Raw genomic sequence first — 19,587 nt, 5'->3', positions numbered from 1 at the left:
AGCAGGATGTAGCTTTTGGAGTAAGTGTTTTTTATTAGGTATGGGATACCTAATCCATTTTAGTGCTTTATTTAAGGGTTTATAGTTTATGACTAATCTAGGGGTTTCTCTTTCTATTTCAGAGTTTTTGTTGACATAGAAAGCGGCACAAGACCACGAGGACGTAGATTTGACAATGAGGCCTTTAGATTCTAAATCTTGGATTTCTTTTTTGCAATGTTGCTCCAAATCCATATTCATTTGGATTGGGCAAGCTTTAGTGGGTATTTGTTTTTCATCAAAAGCATTTTCATATGGCAAATCTACCAGATGTTGTTTTCTGTTCCAAAAAACAGACGGTAAATCAGCACATATTTCTTTTTCAATTAAAGCTTTAAAATTAGAAATTTTGCTTTTTGTAAAACCAGATATAACTCAATAAACCAAAAAGGTAACACCTTTACCACTCAAGTAAAAATTAAATCAAACACCACTTCAACATACACAAAATCTTTAAGCCATACAACACTACTTCCCCCTGGCTCTAATACCAGACAAGGATCGTAATTGGACTGACCAATTTGCATTGTGGCTAGTACGTGGCGTTGTTACCAGATCGATACAGAACTTAGTCTGCCTTTGGGACCAGATCTGACTTAGAACAGATCAATATCCCGCACGTTCTGTTTTCCAGTCGATATACCAGAAGGCAAACAATGGCTCAAAGATAATACTAGAACTGGATCCCAGATCTAGTATTCTGATTGAATGGAGGGAGAAGAGAAGATACAACCAAGGGCAGAGATCCGGTCTCTATGCCTTAGAGGAATGTAGCAGGTTTTATTAAAAAACTTTAAATAAATTACAGAAATTTAAACATACAACTGAACTTTAAGTTATAGATTTGAAATTACAAATTGAACTTTAAAACTTACAAATTAAATTGCTTGTATCCTCGAATCTTTATAAAAGAAAGAAGATTTATTACAGAAGGAAACAGATGGGAATATATTTAAGACATGAAAATTTCCTTGATGTCTTAAGATTCCCAGAAGTTTTAAGACAGGAAAATTTGAGAAAGTGATTTGCCTTTGAGAACTTCTCCGGAAAAAAAAACCCTGCCTTCTTCCTTTCTTTAGTCTTCTTAAATAGAAACTTTGGACGACATGTTATTATTGGTTCACATGCGTGGTTGGTGGAGCGGGACCTCCTTGACATGTGGGGGACAACATCATTTGGAATGGGCCTTCTTTATGACTTTAGCTTTGAAAACGTGTCGTCATAGCTTTCTGATACCAATCGATAAAGGAAGACAGCTGTCAATGCTTTTACAAAAAAAAAAGAAAATTACAACAATAAATTTAAATTACAGCTGATTTACAATAAAATTGCATAATAAGAAAATTACGACTAAAATATAAAATTACTTTTTTTTAAAGTGCTTTACAGGAGATAAGATTCCGAAGCAATCATCCTTGTTGTCGTATCCTAGGGAAATAAAGGGCTCAGCACTCCCGTGATCTGAAGAGCTGGCAACAGATGGCTATGATCTAGAGGCGAGGAGCTGCTGCATGACTTTAAAATATTCCTCTTCAGTTTTGGCACTGGCCAAAAGAGATTGGGCTTTGGATCTTTGAGTTAGGAAGGTGCTCTGGGCTTTAATATCTTGAATGCTTGGGGTAAGGAGGCCTTTTGTGGAAAGCCAAGTTCGAACTGTGGCTTCAGACAGTTTTGACTGTTCATCAAACTTGGACCACCATTTCACTTTGAAACTTCTTTATAAAATTAATTGGGTATCTTGAGTGTGGTATTGGAAGTTCCACATCCAAACCCAAGGGGGAAAGAAATTGGTACAGAAGCAGAGAAAAGCTGGAAATCTTTTCTCAGACTCTGAAGGAATATAATGGGATTTAAAAAGATTTAAACAGTGGATGGCGTTAGGGGTGAGAATATCTGGGCTTGGCCCAAAATAGTTCCACCACTGTTGAAACCAGTTTGGGAGACTTTGGACGGTTATTTTTGAATTGAAGAAAAATAATCAAGAATGGGTCTTTTTTGGGTTTTGAATAAAAACGGTATTAAACCAGGCTTGTTGATAATCCCAATAAGAAAAAGACAAGCAATGGTTTAAATTTCTTTGAAAGTTGACGGGAAAGGTCTTTAGTTTGTGGAGTTGGTCGTTCCACTGCTTTGGGCTCAAGACTTTTAAAATGATTGTCGTGGAATAGGCAGGCTCAGAATGAGATTCACTGAGGAAGAAGTATTTGAATTTTACAGACTCAGTGAATTCTAAGATGTCTTGATAGAAAGACCGGGGTTTTGACAAATCCCAAGGTTTGAAAAACCAGCCTTTCGAGAAGATCTTTAAAATTGTTTGAAATGGATCAGACTGATAAAATCCATCTTCCATTGTTAAAACATTTTGAAAATGGGTTTTATTAATCCAATCCGAAGGTTTCTTTGAAAGCTTTGGTTGGGAAAGAACAATTTGTGAAGATGAGCTTTCACTAGAAAGGATTATATTTTGAGAAGTTTTGGAAATCTCTTTGGAAATAGGATTTTCTTTTTCAGAAATTTCTTTAGAAGATTTTTGGCTTTGAGTAAAACTTTGTAAAGCAAGCATGAGTTCAGGGGATTTAGAGATGGATTTCATCCATTCATTTACCTATTCTTGGGAGGCAATAGCTTTAGACTGGGCTTCTTGTTGTTCTTGTTCTTCAACTATGTCAATCCAGGATTTGATTGGCATGGCCGAAAAAAGCAATTTTGCTTTAGGAGGGGTTGCAGGTGAGGCTTTGGAGGTGGTTTTAGGTGGTTCAGGGTCTTTAAGAATACCCTTCCCCATATCTCGTCTTTTAGGCAGCATTATCTGTTTTGGAGAAATTCCTTGGTTAGAAAATCAGGGATAGAATTTGTATCACCTTTAATAAACTCAATATCAAAATAAAAAACGCTCAAAATGGCTTGCCATCTTGCAAAAATCTGTGTTGAAGCAATATTTTGAACATCTTTTTCCAAAACATGTTTTGCAGCCTTGCAATCAATTCTAAGCAAAAATTTTTTATTTAACAAGTCGCTTTGAAACTTAGAAATACACAATACAATGGATAAAATTTCTTTTTTAATAGTAGAGTAATTTTTCTGACATTCATTCCAGTGAGCAGAAACATACTGTACTATTTGTTCTTTATTATTATCGACTTGCTTTAATATTCCTCCATAACCTAAATCTGATGCATCAGTTTCAACAATTTTAGGTAAAGCAGGATTTGCTAAGAATAAACAAGGGATTTCTTTAATAGCATTTTTTATTTGTTTTACAACTTTAGTGTGTTCATCAGTCCATGCAACAAGGTTCTTTTTTAATCTGTCATGCAAGGGTTTTGACATTCTGTTGATGTTAGGACAAAAATCAACTAAGTCAGATCTGGTCCCAAAGGCAGACTAAGTTCTGCATCGATCTGGTAACAACGCCACGTACTAGCCACACTGCAAATTGGTCAGTCCAATTACGATCCTTGTCTGGTATCAGAGCCAGGGGGAAGTAGTGTTGTATGGCTTAAAGATTTTGTGTATGTTGAAGTGGTGTTTGATTTAATTTTTACTTGAGTGGCAAAGGTGTTACCTTTTTGGTGCCTTGGTAGTATTTGGTCGTAAGTCCCGATTTGGTTGAAGGGCAATAAATCCAACTCTTAGCCTAGGATTGATTTACCATTTCTGTAAAACTAGATCATTTATTGTTTTACATGCATGGACTCTTTACTCTGTAGAGCATCATCTTTCTTTAGCTCTTCTTCTGGAAAGACTAGTGATTCTAAGAATGTTGTAAATTCAGAAGAATTTATTATTGAGAAAAAATCAACACGTCATCTATGTAAACAATGCAGAATTCAGAGAAAGGGTTACAAATATCATTCATTATTCTTTGGAATTCTGAAGGTGCATTCTTTAACCCGAATGGCATAACAGTCCATTCATACTGTCCAAATGGAACAGTAAAAGCAGTTTTATATCTGTCTTTAGGATGAATTTGTATTTGCCAAAATCCTGATTTCATATCAAATTTTGAGAAAATGAAAGTAGGATGTAGCTTTTGGAGTAAGTGTTTTTTATTAGGTATGGGATACCTAATCCATTTTAGTGCTTTATTTAAGGGTTTATAGTTTATGACTAATCTAGGGGTTTCTCTTTCTATTTCAGAGTTTTTGTTGACATAGAAAGTGGCACAAGACCACGGGGACCTAGATTTGACAATGAGGCCTTTAGATTCTAAATCTTGGATTTCTTTTTTGCAATGTTGCTCCAAATCCATATTCATTTGGATTGGGCGAGCTTTAGTGGGTATTTGTTTTTCATCAAAAGCATTTTCATATGGCAGATCTACCAGATGTTGTTTTCTGTTCCAAAAAACGGACGGTAAATTAGCACATATTTCTTTTTCAATTAAAGCTTTAAAATCAGAAATTTTTCTTTTTGTAAAATCAGTTTGCAATTGGTTTTCAATTCTTTGTAAGCTCAATTCCTTTTGTAAACAATCTAAATTGTTTTGTTTAGATTTAAGCAAGGTATTAATTTGGTTCTGGTAGACAGAACAGGCTTTTGCAATATTTAAATTTCTGGTTTTAGGCTTTTCAATGAAGGGGAAAACAAGTTTTTTGTTCTTTGTTTTAAAACATATACTATCATAATTGACAGTATAAGGGGTAATAAGGTTAATGAAAGGAGTTCCTAATATAACAGTATGATGGATATAATTTGTTAGAAGAAAGGAAGTCCTAAATTCAAAATCATTATTATGTACTGAGGCATCAACTTTAGATTTGACTTTCAATTTTGAATTATTGGCGGTTGAGAGTCTTTCGTTTGTTTTCTCATGAAATCTTTTAGGGACAATGTCTTCTTTAATGCAATTTAAATCGGCACCAGTATCAAAAAGGGCAATGGTGTCAATTTCAAAGTCTTTAGCAAGAATTAAGGTGATTTTAATCAAATATTTTCTAGTGGTGATTTGTTTGAGAACAAAAAGGAAATCATTGGGTATAGATTCAATGTTTTCAAGGTTTTGTTCATTATCACCATCAGATTCAATTTTTTTATCAGAATTATCCTCTAACTGTTTTTGTAACAGGAGTTGGATGGTCTTTGAATCATTTCTTTGTTTTTCTTTTAAGTCTTTTATTTCAAGCTTAATTTCTTTTATCTCTTTTTGAAGATCCTGAATATTAGGAGTTGTTCTCTTTGTTTTCTTTTTATCAAGGATTTCAGTGAGATCATATGTATTCCTTTTAATATTAGGGGTTTTTGAAGTTTCTGCTTTATTAAGTTCTAGGGTTTTTAAAAGTTTATTGAGGTATTCTTTTTGGAGATTTGGATCAGAAATATGTTTAACTAATTCAAGAAAAGTTTCTTGTTCTTTAGTCAACACATTAATTTTCTTTAAGTAGGATTATGTATCACTTGTGTCATAATCACTGGAAGATACAGATTCAGAGTCATTTAACTCATCAATCTGTAGGGGCTCACTGTCTCCCGTCATGCAGGACTCAGAGTCAGATGACTCCACAAGTAAGGGAGCTACTTTAGAAAGTATTTCTTCATCAAGGCCAAGCTCATGGAGCTTTCTATTCATTCTACAAAATTTTACAGTGTGGCCTTTCTTTCCACATTTAAAACATGTGGCTTCTTTGTAGTTAAAAGGGGTTTTTGGTGTGACTTTAAAATTTTTCTTTTTAGAGAAATGGGGTTTCCTATAAGGCTTTGATGGTTTCTTATGGAAAGGTTCTCTAAAGTCAGGTAAGGGGCGTTTATAACTTTTTGACTTGTAATGTTTCTTGTAAGGTTTGGAAGAGCACTTACCATTACAATCTTTAGAAGTAGATGCTTTAAAAGGATCATAATTGAACTGTTTACAGAAACTGCCTAATTCTTGCTTAGACTTTTTAAGTTCCCATTTTAGACGTTTCTGAAGTTTTAAATCTTGACAAATCTTTAATCCCTCTTTATTGACAAAACTGACCAATTCACCATAGGTGAGTTCGTCATAAGGAATAAGGTTGTCATAAAGAGATTTAATGGAATTCCTAACCTTTTCTCCTAAGAGAGTTGGTAGACCAGCAAGGAATTTTTCTTTCCATGTGATATGGTTTGCATCATCTCTTAAGAAGAGTCTAGTAAAGAAGGTGGTTTTATAACTTTGGAATTCACTAAGTTTCCTACATTTTAGGTTATGTAGTAACTCAGCATTTTTGTCTCTTAGGTGAGATGGATCACCTATGAAGTGTAGGGAAATTGTAAGAATCAGAGTAGCGACGGCATCCTGAATCGGGCTATTGAATTCATCACAGATGGGTGCTCTATCCTCATCTGTTTGAATTGCATTAAGAATATCTAATTGTTGCTGTTTGGTGAGAAGATAATTCCACCAACCTTTAAGTTGACCTGTAAAACTAGCGATGATAATCTCTGCAATAGCTTTGTTAGAGGTTCCAGACTGGGTTTTATAAGCATTAGCTGCCATGGTCATCTGTTGCAACAATCCTAAAATATTGTATTCGGACATACCATCAATATTCCACTCATAGACAGAAGATGCATTAAATCGTGATTGATTTAATACACTTGGTCTGTTGTCTATGGTCAAGTCAGGTGGAGAATTGACAATAGGAAGGGCTAATTCCCAATGAAATTATATGAAATTACCAAGAATTTAATCAGCCTCTGAAGAAGGTTTATTGAGTTAACTTTATGTGTTTAAAATTCGAATTGCAAAAAAGATAAAAAAAATTAGAAAATTATTTTTTTTAAAATTTTATCCAACCTTGTACCAGTTTAATATATATATATATATATATATAAAGAACTACTTATTTCTCAGTAATAATTAATTATGATTATTTTTAGCAATTAATAGCAGTCGGAGACATAATATATCTGATAGATTTTTCTAAGGAATAAAGGTTATTATATCTCCTATTGCTTTAAAGTGTTTTTTTCGTTTTAAACAAGTCGCTGCCAACGGTTAAACTGTCATATGTTCGTAATTCACCACAAAAGTTGGAGGAAATTTCTTCATCCTTGAGCAGAAAATACAAAAGAAAAACATAGTTCGCAATACTAGCAAAACTAATATTTTGCTAGCTGGGGGATTAATTTTAGATGATTTTTCTATTTATAGCTATTATGTAGTCGATAGAAATTTCAAAATTTGAGAATTTTGCTTGTAGCTACAGGTTGCAGTGATTTTGATTTGGACACTTTGATTGATAATTAAAGCTACTGTTGCAAGTAAAAAGCAAAATGAAAAATAATTAAAAAATAAAAATCAAAGAGTTAGGCCCAAACTTCATTAAACTTTTAATAAAACATATCTGTCATTTTGTCATAATGGAAAATAATTAATAAAACATCAAACAGCCGGGTTACTTTGACTTTATTTTCCAAAATATTATGCATGAAATTTATATATCAAGTTTATTTTGGGTCAAATCAATCTTTTTATACACAACTTTTAATATTTCATTTACAAACCTCAAAGATTTTTTCAAAACCTTTAGGGTTATGGTTTCCTCTGGAAGTGGCAAATTCAGGTTTGGATTAACCCGATTAAGTTTCAATTTGATTGGGTTAGAATATTTAAATTGGATTAGATTGAATTAAAAATTTAGGTTGAGTTTGGATCTGAGCTGGTTATAATTATATACCTGTCATGTCAGGTTTGGATTAAAATCAGATTTGGGTCAATTAGGTTGAATTCGGAAAATGTTCAAATTAGGGGTAAATTTTGAGCTTGTTTATTTTGAGTTTTTTTTATTCAAATTAATTTAGTCATTGAAGATTGTTTTTATGTAATTATCTCATTTTAGTTCGTTTTTACCAATTTTCAAAAAAAAAAAAAAAAAGCTACTACTATGAAATCAAATGAATTAAAATAAACTACTATTATCGGATCGAATCGAATCGAATCTTCATCTATTTTCCCTCTTCTGTATTAAGGTAACCTTGAGCCATTGATAATGTAATTAGTTTCTCTTTATACATATTGGGGTCTTTTGAAAAGCCTCACCTGTTGTTTCACTTCATCAGCAACAAAGGAGTTCAGCAGCTCTAGGAGAGGCGAAGCGATCAAAGAAAAGGAGAAATAATTTGATGAGTTATTAAGTGTGCTTTTGTTGCGAAAATACCAAAAGAAAAGGAAATCTCCATGGAGTTTTATTGTTTACATTAAGAAGGCAATATGTATGTGTGTGTATTCCTTATCTTTTGAACAAATATAAGGACAAATTTTATTTTCTAATACTTTGAATATCTTAACATACACTCATCTATAAAATTTTAACACTAATTTTTGGGTAAATTGCATTTTAAACCCTTATGAGATTGACATTCTTTAATTTACACGTAAAAATATAAAAATTTTAATTTACCTTCTAAAATCTGTTAAATTTAACTATCGACCAATGTTGACTCACTAAAATACAATAATATCATTGTTAATTACAGAATAACTTCTGTTACTGGTATATTTATGTTGGAAAGATATATCATTTAAATCCTACTATTTCTAAAATATAATTAATTCAAACTTTATGTGTGTCATTAATTAAAATCATCCTCTAATCTATTTTTTAAAAAATAAAACAAAATCTCAATAATAATATTTCATAAAACAAGCATATTTCATGTTAACCCAGCCAAAAACCATCCGAAAACCTCCTTCTACACATAGTTACAAAGAAAATCTCACCCCAATCCATTAAAATTGTCAAATTTAAACAAAAATTATAAATTTTGAAATAAAAATCCCAAAATTTATAAAAAAGGAAAATATTTTTTTCCCTCTCTTCTACTTTCTTCATCTTCTTCGTTCTATTCCCTGTTCATCTTCTGCTTCGTTCATTTTTTTCTTCTCTTTCACACACTTAACAAATCCACAACCACTGTTAATTTCAAATCAGCCCAGCAAAACCCATGTCTATTTCGCACTGCCATGTCCAGCAAAACCCATGGCTACGCTAGAAAAATCATGGCAGCTAGGCACGGGCATTCCAAGCAAGCCCATGGATGCATGCAGCCATGCCAAGCAAACCCATGGCTGTGCGCGGCCAATCCAAGCGAGCCCATAGCTACGCGTTGCGACCATTCCAAGCAATCCCATAGCCATCAGCAACCATTCCAAGTAAGCCCATAGACGTGCGTAGCCATGCCAAGCACACATTGATCCAAGCAAATGGTTGTTAATGTTGAGAGATGAACCACAAATCTGAGGTTGTGACTATGTTCGACATGTCGGTTATTCAACCTGTTAATAGATGATATGTCGGTTATCTCGAGTTAGGAAGCCATATGACAAAGTTGTTCCGTCAGTTGAGTGAATAAGTTGAGCAGGTGATACAACACGTGCATTACTTTCTCAAAACGGTAGATGACGACAGCGTTTCTGAGGTGATTGCAACACGTGTCCAAAAGCTGGTTTAAATGGCTAGTAAAAGCTGTTGAAAGGCGAGGGAAATTTATAGGTTTGTTGCTAACAAACCTAGTAACGTTGAGCTGGCTTCTGGGGGTATTTCTAAAAGCAATTTCGTGTTGTATGAAGCCTTGTGAGTTGTTATATGGGATTAATCCAGAGGCTGACCTTTTCTCAGCTTCTTTTGTATCTTGTAAAGGCCAGATTAGTAAAAAAACTTGCTTTCCTTTTCACAGTGGATGTAGGTCACTTGTGTGGCTAAACCACTATAATCCTTTTGAGTCCTTGTGTGTGTATTTTTAGTTCTCTATCTGATTCGATCTCTGATTGTTTCAGTATCTGTGTCTTCATCAAGATTGTGTTGATTATTAGCCATTCTTAGGTCAAAGAGATTTTGAGTGGATCTTAGGGGATCAAGATCGGTTTCTTGCTGGTTTTGGTCCAGCAGTTAATAATTTTCATGATTAGTCTGGTTTTGGGGTTCACTAATGAATTTGGGAAGAAGCTAAGATTTGTTGAAAAGGAGATGATGGGCCAAGACTTGGAATAGTGGCGTTGCTGCGCCATCGCGCAGCTCCAAACTTCACTGCAAGTTGCTGGCATGGCTACTGTGGCCTTATGATGCTTGGCGAAGATGAAGCGTGGAGAACATGTAGAAAACGGTAAGAAATAAAAAAGAAAAAAAGGGAAAATGAACCGAACCAGATAAAGAAATTAACCAGAAAATAAAAAAAGAAAAAAGTTTTAAAAAATTAATTTTCTTATTTTAAAAAGAAATAATTTTTTATGCTTTTGCAGTTAAAAAATTAACCAATTAAAAAATATAAATTATAAATTTGGGTACAAAGCGAATTTTATTGAAATGTTTGAGTGTTCATTGAAATTTATTGAAACATTTGGGCCAAATGATTCTTAAGAAAGAGAACCGAATGTGAAATGAATTTTGTAATCGAATCAAAATATTTCAATTTGTTTCGATTCGGTTCAATTCTGAAGTTAAGCTCAGGTTCAATTCGTATTCTTCCAATTTGGAAAACACTTCTAAGAAACAGAAACAAAAATAGAAACATCATGAGAATTCAAAAGGAAAGAAACTGAGAGAAAAGAAAAGAAACTCCATTGAGCCAAAGAACAAGAGGCGGGGGTCTATGTGTATAGAGGGAATTCAATCACACAAGAACAAGAAACAAAAGTGAAGACATCATGAGAATTCAATCACCGTGAGATTGCAAGGGAGAGACCAAGAGAGCTTGTTGTGCCGCCGCCGACCTTGAGAGAGATGGCTGCCGATTTAGGGTTATAAAACATTTAAGATTAGGAATTGAAAAATGAAAAAAAAAATTTATTTTAGACATTTATATTTTAAAATAAATATATTTTTTAATTAAGTTGAAGCGAACCGATCAATTTGTCAGTTCAAACTAAACCGAATGCAAACCAATTGGTTTGTTTGTTTTCAAACCATTTGGTTTCTAACTTCTAAACCGAACCGTTGCCCGCCCCTACATTTGGGTTTTGTGGAAATTACCTTATATGTTTTGACTTCTTATCCATGAGTTGACTATTAAGAGAATGTACAAATATAATTTTATGCTTTCAGTAGTTAAATTTAATGGGAAGAAAACAATATTTGGAGATAAGTTGAAGTTTTTATACTTTTAGCAGTATTTGGAGATAAGTTGAAGTTTTTATACTTTTAGCGGGTAAATTGAAGTTTGTCAATCTAATAAGGGATATAATACAATTTACCCTTATTTTTTACTCTAAAATAACAAATTATTACTTAACTAAACATATTTCACTAATGCTCCTTATTTCCAACCAAACGGTGGGACTTGGCCTTGTGCCCAAAATTCATAATCTAATTTTAGCTGATGTGTCATGTGTGCTGTATGAGATAACTGTAGATAATAATAGCTAACACATTAACGAAAATTAAAAATAATAGTTTACAAAATAAAAATCCGAATTTTGTGTGTGAGGGAATTTAAAAATGGAGAGACTAAAAAAATGTGGTGACAAATGACATTTATTACCAAAATTGAAAATACAAAGTTTAGGCAACTGAAAGCATCTCTTCAATTGCATTCAACCAATTACCACCATTCATAATTAACCAAAATCAAATAAATAAATAAAAAACACAAAACAATCACAACACTTTGATCATCCCTGCTTCTTCTTCTTAGCATAGCTCTTGGAATAAAAATTAACAAAAAGTGCCAAAAGGGACGCATTAAACACAGCGTTGAAGCACCAACCCCAAATCCCAGGCAACCAAAACCCGTGAAATGATAATACAGCATCAAAACCGAAACAACAAAACCAAACACAAACTGAACAATCTGACAATCAGTGACCAATCTCTTCCACTTTGGCCGCAACCCCATCACACACAACAGATAGTACCCGTACATGATCACATGCACACTTGCATTGGTGACAAGTGCAATAGGAAACAAAGACTGCTTCGTCTGTAACCAAAGGTAGCACATTACAACGCGGTTGTATGGTGGTAGACGTGGAGGAACGTGAGCCGTTGGACGGAGTTTGACAAAATGATCAAAAGGGTGTCTAAGAATTCGAGTATTTTGGAGAGGTAGAAGATGTAAGCGTAGAAGAAGAGAGGGCCAGACAGAGAAATGGCAGGGGGGAAACAGAGGGTGTAATGGAGGTGGGGTAAATGGAGGATGATGGAGAGAGTGCAACCAACGGCCATGATGAGGGAGAGGAGGAGGACGGTGAGGTTATGGACGGCTATGATGGGCTTGAGGATGTGGGGTCCAATGAGAGGTGATGATGGTGGTGATGTTGATGTTGATGCGTGGTAGAGGATGAATGAGGAAGTGTGGGGAGGAAGCTAGTGTTTGGTTCGGAGTCCATGTGAAGTTGAGGATTTGGGGGTGGTTTACAAGCCAATATTGGAGTGTTGAGGTAATTGAATATGAAGCCATGGCTGGTTTTTGGGGGGAAGAAAGATTTGGAAGAGATGATGTTGAGAGGAACGGGGGAGTTTATAAAGTTTTGGGATAATGTGGAGGGTATTTTGGACATATTGTTGTCTTAGCTTAAATTTTGGGAAAAAGATAGTCAATAATAAACTCTTTTTTCATATCAATTTAAAACTCCGAGTGTGTTTCCAAAACTTGTTTTCCTTTTTCCGTTTTAGATTTTAAATCGGAAATTTAGTAAAGGAAGTTAAATCAAGTGATCACTTTTTTCTTTTTCTTTTTTTTTTCATGTAAAGCAATTAATATTTTTTGTGATTTAAACAAATATTGAGTTGGGTACTTTAACTATATTAATATTTGATTCGAAATTTCATCTACCGAAACTACAAAAATTAATATTTTTTATTAAATCAAAACTAAAATTAAAAGATGATTCATTGTCTGTCAACTGTCATTAAACGAAGCCATCACTCACACAAAAAAAAAAGTGATATGTTCATTTTAACGTAATTTCATACCAACATGTCATTCTTTTCTTTCAAACAATGACCTCTTTAATTATAAAATATGGTAAAAGAGTAATAATACAGTAATACAGCCACAAACTCTTGTATAAATTTATTTTGTAAACTTATGTGGCGTCAATTTATTGGTTAAATTAAATATTTCTTGGCCCACATGATTTACTTTCATTATTTTGTATTTTCATTCAACCAATGAATTGACGTCATATTAGTTTGTATAAAATAAGTTAGTATAAAAATTTGTGGCTATATCGTCACTCATAGTAAAAAGGGATGGGTTCGAGGTATGGCATCCAGGCCTTTGTGACAACGGCTTCTTTGGACGTGGGTGTCATTAGATTTTTTGCTATTATCATATCATCAGTTTTTTTTTGGCTATTTCTTCTCAATCAAACTTGTGGATTACATGCACTCAACGTCAACAATGGAAATGGGAGAAAATTAAGTTAATAAAATCAAGTAAGTCAAATAAGGTCCAGAATATACAATTGCGTTTAGTGGCAGGAGGGTACGCAAATACATGGGAAAGAACTATTTTTAGTCCAATTTCATGTTTGGATGTTGAGGTTGATATGGAAAGGATGTGGCTTCCCACATAAAACCCACCGTTTCGTTCTAAACTAAGTGATTTATCTCGTGAGCTACGTTGGTTTAGGACGTAACTCAAATAATTAATTTTTTATTAGTTTAGTAATAAAAATTTTGGATTATATTTTAAAACTATAATTCAACAGAAAAAAAACTTAATAAAAATAACTGTTATTTAACATATTATATTTTTTCAATAATAAAATAATTCAAAATAGTAACATCTCATATGGAAAGGATGTGGCTCCCACATAAAAATAACCCACCGTTTCATCCTAAACTAAGTGAATTTATCTCGTGAAATAAGTAGTTTAGGAGATTACTCAAATAATTAATTTTTCATTAGTTTAATAATAAGAATTTATAATTATATTTTAAATCATTAAAAAAATACTTAATAAAAATAATTGTTATTTAAGATATTATATTTTTACAATAATAAAATAATTCAATTTTTTTTATTACAATAAAATTTGTAATATAATTGAATCATACACTACGTCACATAAAATACAAAATAGTACTAAATGTAATCCGTTTCGTTCTAAACAAAGTGAATTTATCTCGTGAGCTAAGTAGTTTAGTAGATAACTCAAATAATTAATTTTTTATTAGTTTAGTAATAATAATTTTCAATTATATTTTAAAAAGTATAATTCATTGCAACAAAAATACTTAATAAAAATAACTGTTATTTAAGATATTAAATTTTTACAATAATAAAATAATTCAAATTTTTGATTAGTATAACACTAAAATTTGTAATATAATGTGTTCATATACTACATCACATAAAATATAAACTAGTACTAATTATAATCTTGTTACAACCATTCCTATTATATTCTATCGCATCATATGCTATCATATTTCATCCAGCATGTCAAACGTGCAAAGTTTAAGTAAGATTTGTTAAAGTTGAGTAACATCTCATATGGTCAAGCGCGTGGAGTATGGACTTACATAATTGAGTGGGTACAATTAAAGTCAGGTAAAGTTTGGTAAATCTTTATATATATTGTTGCGGTTGGACAACTATATCTTTTAAGTCATATAATTAAATAGTTTTGATAAACATTTGCTATTGTGACTTAAAAATTAATTTGATTTGATCTCATATTTTATTATAAAAAAAACTTATAATATCTTTATTATTTTTATTAAAATTATTATTTAAAAGTCATACATTTATTACACATTGTCATTTTTTTTTTCACAACAACTAGTAATATGGAATAAGACCTAGGTTGAGTATGATCAAATAATTAAAGTTTTGATTTTTTTTTGTACAAAATAATCATTAGATAATTAGTCTGTAAAGAATATCGGCTACTTCAAATGGAAATTTGCGATCAAAAGTGTACCACAGAAGTGACAAAGACACTATATGAGAAATCTGAAATAGAATTTAATATCTTAGAATATACGACGTTGCATCACATATGGTATTTAGACATCAAGAAAAGAATCCCTCTATCTGTGAACCACACTTGCCAGGAAATTAACACCAGGGGAATACCACCACCTCATACTATTTCTTAGGTGTCTCAGAGTTTGATGAGGACTTCCATGCTGTGTCTCTTCGACAGGCAGCAAAATTGGGCAATTGACTACATCAACTCCAACAAATTTATGCAGACACCTTCCTCCGGACCATCCTCTTTCTTCGCGCTTTAGTTGCCCCTATTTCCCATTATCTTGTTTGACACCAAGGAGCCCAAGCCCAGAAACAATGGCATTCTTTGGTATCAACCACCTGGAGACTTTGGTATCAAGCCTGTTGTGCAAGGCTTCTTCAAAAGGTCATCCGTTGATCTTTCTCCTAATTAGACATTCAAAACCCTGCATGGAATCCAGTTGAGAAGTTGGACAATAGACAAACTCCAACACATATAGACAGTAAAGAAGAATTCAGACCGCGATCACTGTGGCTGAACAAATGGGCCTATTAAGCCTATTAAAAGTTGGAACCATATTCACCACTCGCATTTCCTTAGAGAACTATATCAGAATTCTGTAAATTGAAAACTATTCTTACATATTTAACTGCAAAACAAGAGAAATTATACTTCCGTAGCAAAGTCTCACTATTGGTAAGTATCTGGACTTGGAAAGGATGCTAGTTGATTAAGTAAAGGAAAATTGATAGATATATACACTTCAATAGGAACCACATTAACAACTTATGAGACAAACAAACAAATTCCCCAGTCAAAGTTTAACAAACAAAACATTAAAATAAGAGTAATTTGGTCTATCAATGTATATATAGAGATGTCGATCAATAGACAAATACGTAAAAGAAGAGGCAATGACCTCAAAGCCGTGCCTAAGATCAGTGCTACTCCAATAACTTCAAAATGGTTGGTGACCGCTCTATCAAATCCACACAATAGCTGATATCTCATGTTTGCATTTAGTCCATTGAAAGCACCATAACCAAGCACATTAGTCCTGACAGATGGCCCAAATTTAACAAATGATACACTGGCTTAGACAGCAAACAGAACAATCTTCTAAGTTTACTCTATTTATAACAAATAAGTGAACAAAGGAATGAAAAGGATGTTTGGCGAAGAATCTTGCATCTTATCAAGTGGGGAAAGCCTTCGCAACAAAGATTCTGCTTGCTTTCAAGCAATAATAATTTTCCAATTCCATAAGGTAGCTTAATGCCTTTTAAGAATATCTGCACCAGCCTAACAATTAATCATGGAAATTCAATTTGCATTTATCACCTTTAATTTGCTCATCTTTGTCCAGAGTAGTGTTTTTGCGTTAACTTAACTAGCTTGCAAACCACCTGCAAATGGTTTTAAATAATGTGTGAGATTGTGAGTTCGAACGAATTAATCAAATATGATGACAGGAGAAACAAAATTGAAATAAGCACAAGTAGAAGTATACTTTTGTTATATTTAGAGCATCTTCTACTGTCTTCTTTTCCTTTACCTCTGTTTCTGTGTGTGCTCAATCGCGATGCCTCAATCTTTTGCAGCCATATGCAGACTTGAAACACTGTGGTGTCCCTAAGGAACTTGAAAATTAGAAAAGTTTCAGTATGAGTGACTAAATATGATAATCGAAACTAATTTAATAGACACGCCTTGTAAATCTGAAACTAAATTACTCGAGTGTATATGTCTCTTGGCAGCAATTGCTCGTGGTGGAAAGTTTACTGCAAAGACTTCCTCAAACCCGTGAAGCTAACAAGTGAGAGCTTGCAAATATTGGAAGGATAACGATTACTCATAACCCAAATCCCCAATACCTTCTAATATCTCACTCACGTGAGTTCAAGCTCCCAAAATTCATTACAGTGAAACTCTCACAACAAAATTGTCTTCAAAGATTCTCTACTCAAATTTGATGATGATATCTAGCACTGATCAAATTGGCTTGTGAACAATTAATCTGCTTAGTATCCTTAACCTGATAAACTTACACAAACAAAAACAACTTGCCTAAAGTTTAATATTTAGAGGCAGAACAATAAAGAAGAAGATATATATTGATACTAAAATTTGACCTGTATTACCCTGATGTCAAGCATCACGGCATCTCATGTGGGTAAAATCTTCACAATACGAGATGCTTGCAAAATTGAAGACAATAACTTTCCCCCACTATTTCAATGCATTATTGGCAACTACATTCAGCGGGCGCTAATTAAATACCCTTTTAACAATATCTTAACAATATCTTCTTATTCTTCTCCAATCTAACAGTTATTTGGAAAATCTAAATGACAGTCATGCATCAATGACGTCAAAGTTCGGCTACAAAGCAACCTGGAAAAGGCTTTACTCTCTGAATGAGAGCATGAATTCGAAAAATATGATGAATGAAGAAACAAAGGCATAATATCACAAGAAGTAAAACTTTTCCCCAGAGCTCTGTTTCTGTTTGTGCTAAAGCCAATGGAAACCGAAGGAAATGAATTTCTACGAATTAGACATATCAGCCAAAACAGGTACTCTGTACAAGCAAAGTAAAAGAGAGTTAAAAAAAATTTAAGATTGATATGATAATTAAAATTTCAGTCACCATATAATCAATAGAAAACTTTGTATACAATGATTTATTGCATATTAAGATTGTATACAAAATATGATATTAGCATTGGGAGACCGCACCAAAACGTACCTAATTGAATGTGCCTTTTCACAGCCATTGTACAAGCTTTGAAGCATTACCACAAATGCTTTTTCAAACCCGTGAACATGATGCACCCGAGAGACGCAAGATATGAAATTGTTACTACAGCCAGCATTGAAACATTTGTTAAGAAAGGAAGTTCATGAAAATACGCCTTAACAATCGTTAGATACTCGTCTTCAGGAGTCAATTCATCTGTAATAACAATTTTCAAAAAGCATCAACTGCTTTAAGCTCCTCAACATCACAGAGATCTTCAATTAAGATAGAGCAGATCCGGCCATCACTATTCCTTCTACTGCTCTTTTGCTTTAGAGAATGCTTCAATTACGGAATGCGTGTAAGGCATTCTTGTTCAAGGTCCAGCGATCAAACCTTGCACAATAACAACAGAGGTAGTAGTTCCATCGCCAGCCTAATCCTTGGACTTGCCAATGTTCTCCACGAGTAGGAAATCAACCTAAAAAATAAGAATGAGTTTGAAAAACTGTTCATGGCCCTAAAGAACTTGAAAATCAGAAATGATTAAGAATGAGTGACTAAACATTTTAAACGACTAAACATACAAAACTTGAAAACCCAATATTGAAGTACTCTGAATGAATGTGCAATTGCACGAGCTGGTGACAACTGAGTTTACTGCAAAGGCTCTTTCAAACCCTTGGAGATGATAACCTGATCAACACAAAGAAACACAATGAATATTAAAGGATATTCTGACAACGCAAATTTGTGCAAACTATGAAGTGTGGTTACCTGCATAATAGTGTCAACACCAAATTCCTGCCTCCATTGACGCATATGAAAATATTAGCACAATTCAATATATTTATATAGGATAAATCATCATGTCTTTCAGGCAGCTGTCCATCCTCAATTGAAACAGAGCAGACCCGGCCATCACTTCCTTCTCCAAAGTAACCAAACGTTGCACAATAACCACAGTGATAATCCTTGGTTACCCCAATGTTCTCCACAGAGTCTTCAACGTCAGCCTAAAAATGAAATAAAAATGCAATGCAGGTGGAAATGAAAATTCCATAAACTAAATAAAATAAAAAATGCAATGCTTGAGCTTGAGCTTGCTTTAATGATCATAATATCGAATTTTGATATATCTTTACTTCTCTGAGGTTCAATCATTTACTTCTCTGTTCTTGTTTATTCACAACAAGATATCAATAGAAGAAGATGGAAATGAAATTCTATAAAATAAAGCAAGTGAATTACCAACAGAACATTTTAGCAATCCTTTGGCTAAACTTTTCATTTTCTTAGCATACTCTCCTGCCTGCATCATTAAAACCAAATTAGATTGGACCTGTGAATTGCTAGTGTGGTTCTGACATTTCCTCGAATCCCTGGTGAACATAATTAAACTCGTATGAAATAAAACAAAGAGGGCTAATGTAGTAAAAACAATTCCACAATTACTTTAAAGAATTAATGTCACATAAATTATATATAAAAAAATACGATTATCATTATGCAAGACAAAATTGATAACTAGGAAGTTTTACATATTTGTACCATGATTGATTCTATATAGAACCATTAAATAATAAATATGTTAGACTTACATTTATTTTTTAGCCCAAAAAGTATGAGAGAAATTAGTACTTTCCAAATTTATTTTTTGTACCGCAAAGAATCAAATTACTCATAAAATTATTTTTGACTTTCATGATGCAAACAAACAAATCATCATTAATTTCAATAGAAAGAAGTATTCTAGGTGGAATTGATTTCTGGAGCAGAATATGATGTATTTGGGACTTCCTACTCTATTAGAGAGGTTAATAACATGTTAATTGTCACATCATTAGTTTTAGATTATAAATTTTATATTCAAACTTTGTATGACTGCTCCTTTTTCATTTGAAAAAAAAAAAATTAACTTCTAGCATGATCTAATTAATTGATC

At 33.1% G+C, this 19,587-nt stretch overlaps 2 protein-coding genes and 1 pseudogene across 17 annotated transcripts in view; all 3 read right to left on the bottom strand.

The window, feature by feature from the left end:
• LOC102613735 (putative disease resistance protein RGA1) overlaps nucleotides 1–19,587 on the bottom strand; it is a 63,696-nt gene that overhangs the window by 40,659 nt on the left and 3,450 nt on the right. The gene's annotated exons all lie outside the window — the stretch shown is intronic.
• LOC102613417 (elongation of fatty acids protein 3-like) lies at nucleotides 11,464–12,487 on the bottom strand (annotated as a pseudogene).
• The window catches only part of LOC102609848 (disease resistance protein RGA2-like), a 144,081-nt gene continuing 139,387 nt past the window's right edge, over nucleotides 14,894–19,587 (bottom strand). Inside the window, exons 10-13 of the mRNA XM_052441446.1 lie at nucleotides 16,413–16,937; nucleotides 16,244–16,308; nucleotides 15,822–15,959; nucleotides 14,894–15,347 (exon numbers count right to left, since the gene is read on the bottom strand). The gene's annotated coding sequence lies outside the window, so the exon portion shown is untranslated. The remainder of the gene's footprint in view (nucleotides 15,348–15,821; nucleotides 15,960–16,243; nucleotides 16,309–16,412; nucleotides 16,938–19,587) is intronic.

The sequence above is a fragment of the Citrus sinensis genome, chromosome 5, assembly GCF_022201045.2.
Source record: "Citrus sinensis cultivar Valencia sweet orange chromosome 5, DVS_A1.0, whole genome shotgun sequence".
Lineage (NCBI taxonomy): Eukaryota > Viridiplantae > Streptophyta > Magnoliopsida > Sapindales > Rutaceae > Citrus > Citrus sinensis.
The sequence above is the reverse complement of the archived record's forward strand: the minus strand, read 5'-3'. Positions and strand labels throughout refer to the sequence as shown.